We start from the raw sequence: 11,089 nt of genomic DNA, 5'->3' as shown, positions 1-11,089 counted from the left end.
AAATGGATTGTAGAAGGGTCTGAGGCAGTAGCTGTAGGGTGGGAGCCTGGGATTGGTTCCCAGAGCACTGGGGGCGGGGGAGGACTCAAAATACAAAACTTGTAGAAGACCTGTTCCCTTGTTAAGGTTTGCAAAAGTCCTAATCACAAATTCACAAAGAATTCCAAGTCAAAAAGTGTTAGTGTCCTTAAGGAATTCGACAGCAGGTAGGCTAACCAGGATTTGATCCCAGTATCGTCATATACTCCCCTGAACCCCTCTTGGAGTGATCCCTTGGTGTAGGGCTGGTTGTTAAAACAAAATGCAATTTTACTTTTTGTTAGTCTATTTGCTTGGTGTCTGTTTGGCCTTACAGTGTTTTAAGTGATCATTTAGATAGAGACCAGTGAGTTTCAGATGTAAAAGTTAGAAACCTTGATATAATAGCACTCCCTAAAGATAGATTTAAATGGAAGTCTATTTTAGAGATAAAAAAAAAAAAAGTAAATCCTATGGTCTACGAGGAATCCAACCCTTCTGTCAATATTTAGGATTTGTAACTAGATACTTTGTTCAGGCATTCCCTTTTGATATTGTTCTAGACATCCTGTTAGTCCCTTGCTTTTTCTTTTCAAGATAACCTTATGGGGGCCAGAGTGATAGTACAACAGGTAGGGTATTTGCCATACATGAAGCTGACCAGGTTGGATATGGTCCCCTGAGCACTGCCAGGAGTGATTCCTGAGTACAGAGCTTCCAGTAACCCCTGGGCATCGCTGAGTATATCCCAAACACTCTCCCTCTCTCCCCCTTTTGTTTGGAGATACAGTACAGCAGTTAAGGTACTTGCCTTGCATCCCACTAACTCCAGTTCAAATCCCTGGCCTCTCCCATGGTCACCAGGGACCACTCCTGAACATTGCCTGGTGGGGGGTTTGGGACCATACCCAAAGTATGCTCAGGGGTTACTCCTGGCAGTCCTTGGGGCCAATGTGGGATGCCGGCGATCAAACCCCAGTCCCCTGCGTGCAAGGCAAGCATTCTACCTACTGTCCTCTCTCGAGCCACAAATTGATGTGTTTTTGTCTTCAAGACACGGGGAGGCAAATAGACCCCTTTTCCTCAAATCAGATAAATGAATGACCAGAGGGACAGGAGCTGCCAGGGGCTGGTAAGCCTGGTCTAGGATCTATGGCGACAGAGTGTGCTCAGAATGTTTCTGGGACAGTCTTGACCTCACTTTGTAACTACAGAACATACTCAGAATATGCCTGTGTCCTTGAGATAGCCTTGACCTTGCTTTTCAAATAACACGCTTGAGAATATGCTTCTGTACTGTCACACCACTGTCTGCATGCACAACACCCGCCATCAGATACCCCATAAAACTGGTCCACAGGTCTTGGGGGTGGCGACGTCAACCTTCCCTATGGGCCACAAGCATTTCTGGATCTCCTAGCATAATAAACCCAAGTTCTTCAATTCTCAGGACACATCACTCAATTTTTTTCGCTGGTCTGCTTCAGTGTGAATTCTGTAACACCATGCCAAAGCTATAGAAAAACTTTACCCTAAACTAACATACAACTGGTTAAATTTTTAAGTGAAGAGCCCAAGTTAAATTAACCACATAACCTACACAAGTGTCATTCCTGGGAGCATATGGTAACTTAGAAACATTATACATGCTTTATTTTCGTCTTTCACGTGTCTTTCGGTAGTTTCCCTAATACTGCACTTTGGTTTCCAAATTCATAAACATTCATAACCTGGAATCAGTGTAATCTTAAACCTTGTCTAGCATACATTTCCCACACTTTATATTACTGCATGAGTTCCAGTGGATATTTACTTTTTGTTTTGTTTTGTTTTGTTTTTGCTTGGGGGCCTACTCCTGGCTTTGCTCATTCCTGGTGGGGCTCAAGAAATCCATCCAGGTCAGCCTCAAAGCAAGTGCATTATGCACAGTACTATCACTGCAGTCTCTGGATATTTACTTATAAAAGCTAGTGTTTCTGTTTGAAATGCCAATCTGTATACCTTGGTGAATAAGCACAGATCTTAATTAATGTTTCCTAAACACTGGCAAGTAGTATTCAAAGGGATAGGAGTTAAGAATAGGTTCAGGGACCAGAGCGAACAAAACCTACCTGGGTTTGATCCCTGGCATTCCATATGGTTCCCTGCATTTGCCAGGTGTGTCCCTTCCAAAAAAATAAGTTGCAGGGCCAGAAGATAGGACAGCAGGTAAGGGCACTTGCTTTGCACACATTGACTAGGGTTCCATTCCTGGCACCCCGTATAGTTCTCCAAACCGACCAGTAGTGATCCATGACTACAGAGCCAGGAGTAAGACCAGAGCACAGCCTGGTGTGCCCCAATGGGGGAAAAAATAGAATAGGTTCAAGAGGTCAGGTGAGAGACATTAGTACAGTGTACGGGCAGACAGGACGTTTACCTTGCACATGTTCAACCCCGGTTTAATCCCTACCACCACATATGATCCTACCCATAGCACCCCAGCACCTCCAGGAGTGACCCCTAAGCACAGAGCCAGGAATGAGCTCTGAGCACTGCCTGGTGAGATCCACCCCAGACCACAAAAATAAAAATAGGTTAACTACATGACTTTAGACAGAAGTCCTGCTCATATGTTTATTGAAAGGAGCTAACGGGGTTATCAGAAACTAGAAAAAGCCTCTTGCAGACTACAAAATTTCTGATCAAATTCTAGAAGATAGCTTCTTCATGGTTCAGCAAGCCAAACAATTACTGGGTGTTTAGGAGACAGAAGTTTTAGCTTTGATATCAGCTCTACAGCGTGATTTAGTGCAATTAATCCCCTTTCCTGTGCTTACTTAATCTGTGAAACAAAAATGTTCCAACGAAGGGGATAAAATGGAAAGATCTTCCTTCTTTTTCAGAGCCCAGATAGCATCACATCCTCAGGCTGTTGCGTTGAACATCCTTGACTGAAAATCACTGGTGGGGCCCCCAGCCTCCTGAGCACTGCTTGGGAGACCCCCGCTCCTAAAAAGAAAACTGGTTTAGCATTCACAATATTATTTAGGGTGCTATACTGCATTTTATAAAGGCAGAGAAAAAAGATCAAAGCCATTTAAAGAAGCCACAGGGTCCTCAACAAATTCCAAAAATGAAGAGAGCACTTTTTGTTGTTTTGTTTTTTTTGGCTATTTGGGCCACACCAGGACATGCTCTTGGTTTCTGTGCTCAGGGATCACTCCTGATGGAGCTCAGAGGACCGTATGGGGTGCCAGGGATTAAACCAGAATCAGTCGTGTGCAAGGCAAGTACTTAAGCCCCAGTACTATCTCTTTGGCCCTGTTCTCTGTTTTTTTGGTATCTGAGGCACTTCTTTTTGGGGAACATTTTACACCAAACCTGGAGGCGCTCAAGAGCTATTCCTAGCTCTGTGCTTGTGGTAACTCCTGGCGTTGCTCAGGGAACCATGCAGTGTGGAGTACTGAATCTCGGGCTTCCTCCGTTGCAAACCTGCACTCAACTTCTTGAGCTATCTCTCTGGACAACCTCAGGCTATTTTGGGGGAGGTGTCAATAGTCAGGAAACCTTTAATTTTCTTGTAGTCAAATTTTGATTTGAGACTGGCTTCATACCTCAGTCACTGTCCCCACCACCAAGGTTCTAGTGCCATCTTACTATTGAAACAACCCCTCCTGCCTCCCTTCACTAACCACCATAATTTTTAGGATGTAAGAGTTATTTCTGTTGTGTTTTGCTTTGTATACTTTGGTTATCCCCCTAATGAGTAAAACCTGTTTGGCTTGTCAGTCTTTCACTTCTTATTTCACTTTGTATAATCACCTCAAGTTCCAGTCAATGTAGTAAAAGGCATGGTTGCATTCTTTGTTTCTTTAATTTGTTCTGGAACACGCTGGTGGTATTCTGGGGGACCATGTGATGGATCAAGCTTGGGCCTCCCACAAATGGCCCATGGCCTCACCCCGTTGGTCCATCTCCCTAACTATGCCATGGCTTTATCCAATAATCTGTCAGTATGCATGGAAGTTGGTTCCATACCGTTTTCCATGTAAAGGTTGCACTACTTTACCAGTTGTGTACCCAAGTTCCTTCTCTCCACAGTAACAGACTATTGTTTGTCCGTGTGTGTGTGTGTGTGTGTGTGTGTGTGTGTGTGTGTGTGTGTAGTCAAGGATATAATTCATACATGAAAAGCCTGCACTCTACAACGGAGCTACAGCCTTGGCTCTGAGGCACATTTTTAATGCCTGCAGCTGTCCTGTGAGGATTAAGTGCTTCGGGAGTTATTACAGCAGACATCAGAGGAGAATGTTCCCTGCTGTGACCAGGCCCTCACACACAATTCCAGGGCAAAGTGCTTGCACATTGCAGGGAACCATTTTTGTTCAAACTGGCTCCACAATTTCTTTCCTGCTTTCTGCCCGCAGTTTGGATGCTACACATCAGCTCCACAGCACCTGTTCAATTTAATGTTCCAACAACCATTGCCATCACAGGACATGGCCTCCCACTGCAGCAAAGATTAATTCATTTTGCATGTTAGCCACAACTTGCCAACATACCTGTTTCTCAGCTTACTGCTATGCAGCAGTGGTCCTGAACTGGAATGGGAAACAGCTCGCTGAAAACATCTGCTTGAATGGGAGATGAAGATCAAAAGTTCCCAAGGCTGGCAATCCATTTGCTGCTAGCACCTTACATAACAAAGCATTCTGGAAAGGTACCTGACTTATTCATCCAAAAATGAGTGCTTGCAAACATCTTGTACCATTTAGTAATGAAAAGTGTATTCGAATTGCCAGAGGGAGGTCTGGGACAGGAATGTGCTTGGGGGCACATAGAGGACTTGATGAAGTCTTCTTCCCTCCCCCTGTCTCAGTCTTTCTCCCCACCCCCTTGTTTGTATTTTGTTTTTCTTTTGCTTTGGGGCCACACCTAGCATGCTCAGGCCTTACACCTGGTTCTGCACTCAGAAATTACTCTTAAGTGCTTCAGGAACCATGTGGGATGCCCAAGAATCGAACCCAAATTGACTTTGTGCAATTAAGTGCACTTCCCACTGTACTATGGCTCCAGTCTCTCAGGGGGACACTTGGCCCCAGATGCCAGGGCTCCCTGAAGTCCAACTGGGCATACTTCCCATTTGGGTGTCAAGGAAATCTTTCCTTGACCCTCTCATTATTTCTGAGCTCCAGACTATGCAGCAGTCGAAAGGCCACTGGTGGGGGAGGTAGTGCCGTGTCAGTCTACTAAGAGGAGTAGAGTATCGCACCTGCATTTATTCTGAGTCAATCTAAGAAACCTTTGATTCAGCCAGCTCACAATCTGATTCACTTCAGTGTCCCTGTTTTATTGCTTGTCATAGTATTCATTATAATGAGTATCAGAAATAGCAGAATAGTCCTATCTCCTAAGGAACACAAGAGAACTTCAGATCAATGGTTTAAGCCAAGACTGCTATAGTAAACATTTATAAGCCCACTAAGCAATCACCAGGGCAGCATTTCCCTAGATGTGTTCTGGTTGCTAGATGGACCTTTATTAAATCAGAGTTTCATGGGTCAGTTAGTTCAAGAAATATTATGCTATATAGGTACTACAGTAAGGAAACCCAGTATTTTCCTTGTGTCTGATTGACAGGGAAGCTGTGTCTGAGCAGGACCACCTGCAGTTGCTTATCTCCCTACAGAAAGGCGTGCACAGTGATGCAACTCCTTGGAAAACACTGGAGCAGATTCTTTCTCATTTTTTTTTCTTATCCTTTTATTTATTTATTTATTCATTCATTTATTTATTTATTGGTGTGGGGGCAGAAGGCACACCTGACAGTGCTCAGGACTTACTCCTGATTCTGTGCTCAGAGATTACTCCTAATAGTGCTCAGGGGGCCATATGTTGTACCAGGGATCAAACCCAAATCAGCCATATGCAAGGCAAGTGACTTAATGTTTTGTACGTCTTTGAGGTCCTGTTTCTTAAAAAATGTAAGCAACAATCTACCTATGATTCACCTATTCTACTTTGGAGAGAAGTATAAGTTACTACTGTTCATTAGTAGATGAATGGATAAATAGTGAAATGTCTGCATGCCATTGATATGTTGACTCATAGATAAACATCAAAATAATGTTGAGTAAAAGAAACCACAAGAGTGTATGCACTATGATTCCATTTATAGGAGATGCAAGTTAATTTGTGATGGCAGAGAGTAGATAATGGTAGTTTAAAAGAGGGAAAAGGCTGAATAAAGGAATACTCAGCACTTCAAGTTTCAAATCCCTCAGAGCTGAAGGACTGATTGAAATAAAGATTTTAAAAGGACATAAGAAAACATTTAGGGTTGTGAATACATCCAATAATTTGATTATGGGGATGGTTTCATAAGGATGCCTGTCAAAACTTAGGACACTGCGTGCATTAAATGTGTACAGTGAGTGCTATATGTCAATAAAATGGTTTAAACCATTTTACTGCTCAGTAAAGACCAGCAGAGGCCACCTTGGGTTCTGCTTCAATGGTTCTGAGGTTTTTGTTTGGTTTGTTGATCCCAGCTGTGCTCAGGATCCAAGCTCTGGGGGTAGCTCCTACTGGGGTTTGGGGGAACCAGGTTTGAAGCAGATGGGATGCTGTGCTGTACTCTCTCCATAGCCCCTCTGAGAAAGCTCTCTAATGGGAAGAACAAAGATTTAGAAACGTTTCCCTGATTGTATTCTCGCATCCCTGTCTCTAAGATGAAGAAGCTGAACTAGGTGTTGTTGTCTGGGCCCCTTAATCCTCAGTGTTCCATTCTGGCCCATTTTTATGGTTTCCAAAGGGCCTGAGGTGCTAATGGGCACCTGAGAAGGGTCTAGGAATCTGATCTTCCTCCACTCTGCTGTCCATGGAGAATGGGCACAAAAATCACAATGAAACTTCATTGAATAGCTGGGAGATGGCGGGGTGGGGGGAGTCATAGCTTTATATTATCGGCTACTTTGCTGATTATAATAGTAATTAATAGTGATTAAGCCACGACCACCCACTGGGGCTGTCCCTCTGTGATGACTGGCAGATCTGTGTTCTGTCCAGGACTGATAGATAAAGAAGAACAGGCTGAGTAGCTTTCGGGACCTTTCAACCCAGGATGCTGGCACCAGAGGTGGAATGCTGCCTCGCAGGGTTCCTCGAACTGTTATAGCTTTTCTTCCTTTCCTGGAAGAATCTCTCCTTGAGAAAGCCCATTTCAAATATGTTTGTCCTGAGAAAATAAGGCCGTTGGATGTGTAAAAGCTTAGTCCCAATAGATTAAGATAGTTAGGCATTTGCCCAAAGAATATTGTTCTTCTCCTGATGGTTACTGGTCCTAAGCAATAAATATTGTTACATGGAGGATAGTCGAGGCTCTCGTTCTATGAGGCCGTGAGCCCCCAATCTTCTACTTTTTCTCTCCTGTGTCTCTTCTTATTCCTCTTCGTGTCCTGCTTCAGGCCTGTTCACCCAGAGCTGGTCCACACCTGCAGCAAATGACTGTGGCCTGCCTGCTCATCAGGTTCCTTTGCAAACACAGTTCATCTGGCAGTGTGCACCTGGTCTTACTGTTAGGGTTCTGAGGTTTGGTTCCTGTGGCTGGTTGCACAGCGAGGTATACCTCAGTGACCAGCTCCCCATAAAAGCCATAGATTTAAAAAAAAAAAAAAGCCTTAGGGGCTGGAGCAATAGCACAGTGGGTAGGGCATTTGCCTTGCACCTGGATGACCTGGGTTCGATTCCCCAGCATCCCATATGGTCCCCCGAGCACAGCCAGGATTAACCCCTGTGCAATGCCATGTATGACCCAAAAAGAAAAAAGCCTTAGATCTGGAGGCCATTTGAACACAGGTGCCCATAGATGAAGAATTCCAGACCTGTTTCCCAAGTTCATGACAAGAGAAGGTTTTCTCACGTGACCGTGGACAATGGGGGGTGCCAGAAGTCTATGCTGAACCTCTCTCTTGACCCTCTGACCTCCTGCCTTTTCCCAATGCTATGGTTCTGCATCCTTCATGGTGCCAGTGCAAAGCACATCCAAACAGCTGCTGAGACTCAGGAGTTCTGGTGATACACTGAATGAAATGCAGATAAATTGTCTACATACATATATATACACACACACATATATGTATACAAACCAAAATTCATCCTCCTAGAAATAACCATTTGACAAGCTCTGTATTATTATTGTTGTTGCTGCTGTCATTATTATTATTATTATCATTATTATTATTATTTTGGGTTTGGAGCCACACCCAGCAATGCTTAGGGCTTACTCCAGGCTCTGTGCTCAGGGATTACTCCTGTTGGGGCTCAGGGGACTATGTGTATTGCTGGCAATGGAACCTGGGTTGGCTGCATGCAAGGCAAGTGTTCTACCCACTGTATTATCTCTATAGTTCTTAGCTTTATTATTTAAAAAATTGTTTCAATTTTATTTTTTATAATCCCTGATGGTACTCAGGGCTTACTCTTGGCTATGTGCTCATGGATCACTTCTGGCGATGCTCGGGGAACCATATGGGATGTGAGAATTGAACTTGGTGGTCATATGCAAGGTAAGTGTCCTGAAAACTCAGCCCCTGCTTTCTCCCTATAGTAATGAGGAAATTAAGGCTGCTTTCAGTGATTGGTCCGGGAAGCTAATAGGTGAGGCAGGACTGGAATTTAGCCTTGAACTCAGAAGGTGAATGCTTTACTTCACATCCCTCTATGTTTGCTCAAGTGTGATGTCGCTGATATAAAATGTTTTATAGAGACTCCACCCAACAGGGCTAGGACTCAGGACCACTCCCAGCACCTGGCATAAGTTTTTATTGCTGTTGTTGTTTGCGTCACACACAACTGTGCTCAGGGCATACTCCAGGCTCTGTGCTCAAGGATCATTCATGGTGGGGCTTGGGGAAGCCTATGTGGTTCCAGGGACTGAACTTGAGACTGGGGCGTGTGCAAGGCAAGAACCCTACTTGCTCTGTTTTCTCTGGCCCTCATACATTGGGGTTTTTTTAGTTAGGTTTTATGTTAGGGTTCCCAGAGAAACAATACATACATTGATTTTTGGGGTCCTCCCCAGGGCTTGAAAAACCAGGAGTAGACCCCATGGTCTTCAAGATGTTATACATTGCTGGAGATGGAGCCCAGAACCCCAGGGGACCAGGCATGCCCTCTCCTTGGCCCCATACCGATTTATTTTAAAGGACTGGCTCTCAGCATGGTGGGTTAGCCAGTATGGACCCTGCAGAGAAGGCCATCAGGCTATACACACCAAGGAAAGCTTGAAATCTACAGACTGGAATTTGGGACTGATTTATTTTTCTTTTTGTTTTTTTTTTAAAGGCTTTTTTCAGGCATTCGATTAACAGTACAGTTAATGACAGTTTCGTGTTATATCACATCACTCCAGCACCATGCCTATCACCATGAGGCAGGATTTTTAGACTGTCTTGAAAGCCACATTCCTTTTTTTCAAGTTTATATCTCTAATTTTTTAAAATTGAATCACAGTGAGATACACAATTACAAAGTTGTTCACGATTGGGTTTCAATCATATAATGTTCCAACACCCACCCGCCCTTCCCCAGTGTACATTTACCACCACTAATGTCCTGTTTCCTTCCCACCATCCCCCGTCTATGGCAGACACTTAGGCACTTTTCTTCTCTCTCTCTCTCTCCCTCTCTCTCTCTCCCTCTCTCTCTCTCTCTCTCTCTCTCTCTCTCTCTCTCTCTCTCTCTCTCTCTCTCTCTCTCTCTCTCTCTCTCTCTCTCTCTCTCTCTCTCTCCTTGTACCACATTTATTCTTGGGGAAACTTCAGTCTTCTATCTTCAGTGCAAAGTCCACTCATCATTGGAAGATAAAATAGTGTACCAATCTGTGGGCTGGAATGATAGTACAGTGGGTAGGGTGTTTGCCTTGCACGCAGCTGACCCGGGTTCGATTCCCAGCATCCCATATGGTCTTCCTAGCACCACCAGGAGTAATTCCTGAGTGCATGAACCAGGAGTAACCCCTGAGCATCGCCAGGTGTGAACCAAAAAGAAAAAAAAAAGTGTACCTATCTAAATGCCCGTTATATTTAAAACATGACTTAAATATGTTATAATGTCATATCATCAACATGTGAAATTAACTCACAGGTTTGATTTGCATGTGTGTTGTGATGGTTGGGGGGAAGGGGGATGGCGTTTCACACCTGGTGTTGCTTAGGGGCTACTCCTGGCTTTATGCTAAGAGATCACTTCTAGTGGTACTCAGAGAGACGAGGTGCTAGGGGTCAAACCAGGATTTGACAAAGCAAGGCTTAAGCTCTGGACTATCTGTCTGGTCCCGATTTTCTTATTTGAAGAGAAAAAGGTGTATGTGTGTGTGTGTCTGTGTCTGTGTGTGTGTCTGTGTGTTCGTGTGTATGTGTGTCTGTATGTCTGTCCACAGATGTGTTTAGACTATTTGCTCAAGATTCTCCCCAAGATAAGACTGCTTCTGAATGAAAACCAGTCCAGGGAGTTTTAGCTGCAGCCATGTAAGTGTGACATTGGCCAGAAGAGGGCAGTGTCTCCTATTTGGGTAACTGCTCAGCCGAACAGAAGAGATTTTGATACTACTTTTGGTAATATTTTACTGCCCTTAGTTAATTTAGTACAACTGTTGGAGGAATAAAATTCCTGTTAAATTTCAGTTCCTCGCTTATTTAAGAAGGCATAAGTGTCCTTATTTGGACTTGTCTGATGTGTTATTATTGGTGCCATCAGGCTAAGCCCAATCAGAAGTTTTTCCAGAACGTGGCAAAGCAGGCTGATGCAGAGGGAACACAGATTCTGGGCCAAGAGAGGTGGGATGACCAACAGAGGGTGTTTCAGTCTGGTGAGACTCAGAGGATGTTCACGGTGTTTGAGTTTGAAAATAACACAGCAGGTCTCTTTGGCAATACAACTCTGTCTAGCAAAGCAGTTACTCTAATCTCTGGGTTCTTAATTGGAAATGGAAATTTACATAAGTATAGTTATTCCTCAGTTCACATTAGTCATTAAAAATTCCCCCCCACACACACACTCTATCTTAATGACAGTTTACATTTGCACA

The sequence above is a fragment of the Sorex araneus genome, chromosome 3 (assembly GCF_027595985.1).
Source record: "Sorex araneus isolate mSorAra2 chromosome 3, mSorAra2.pri, whole genome shotgun sequence".
In the NCBI taxonomy this organism is placed as follows: Eukaryota; Metazoa; Chordata; class Mammalia; order Eulipotyphla; family Soricidae; genus Sorex; species Sorex araneus.
This window is presented reverse-complemented; position numbering follows the sequence as displayed.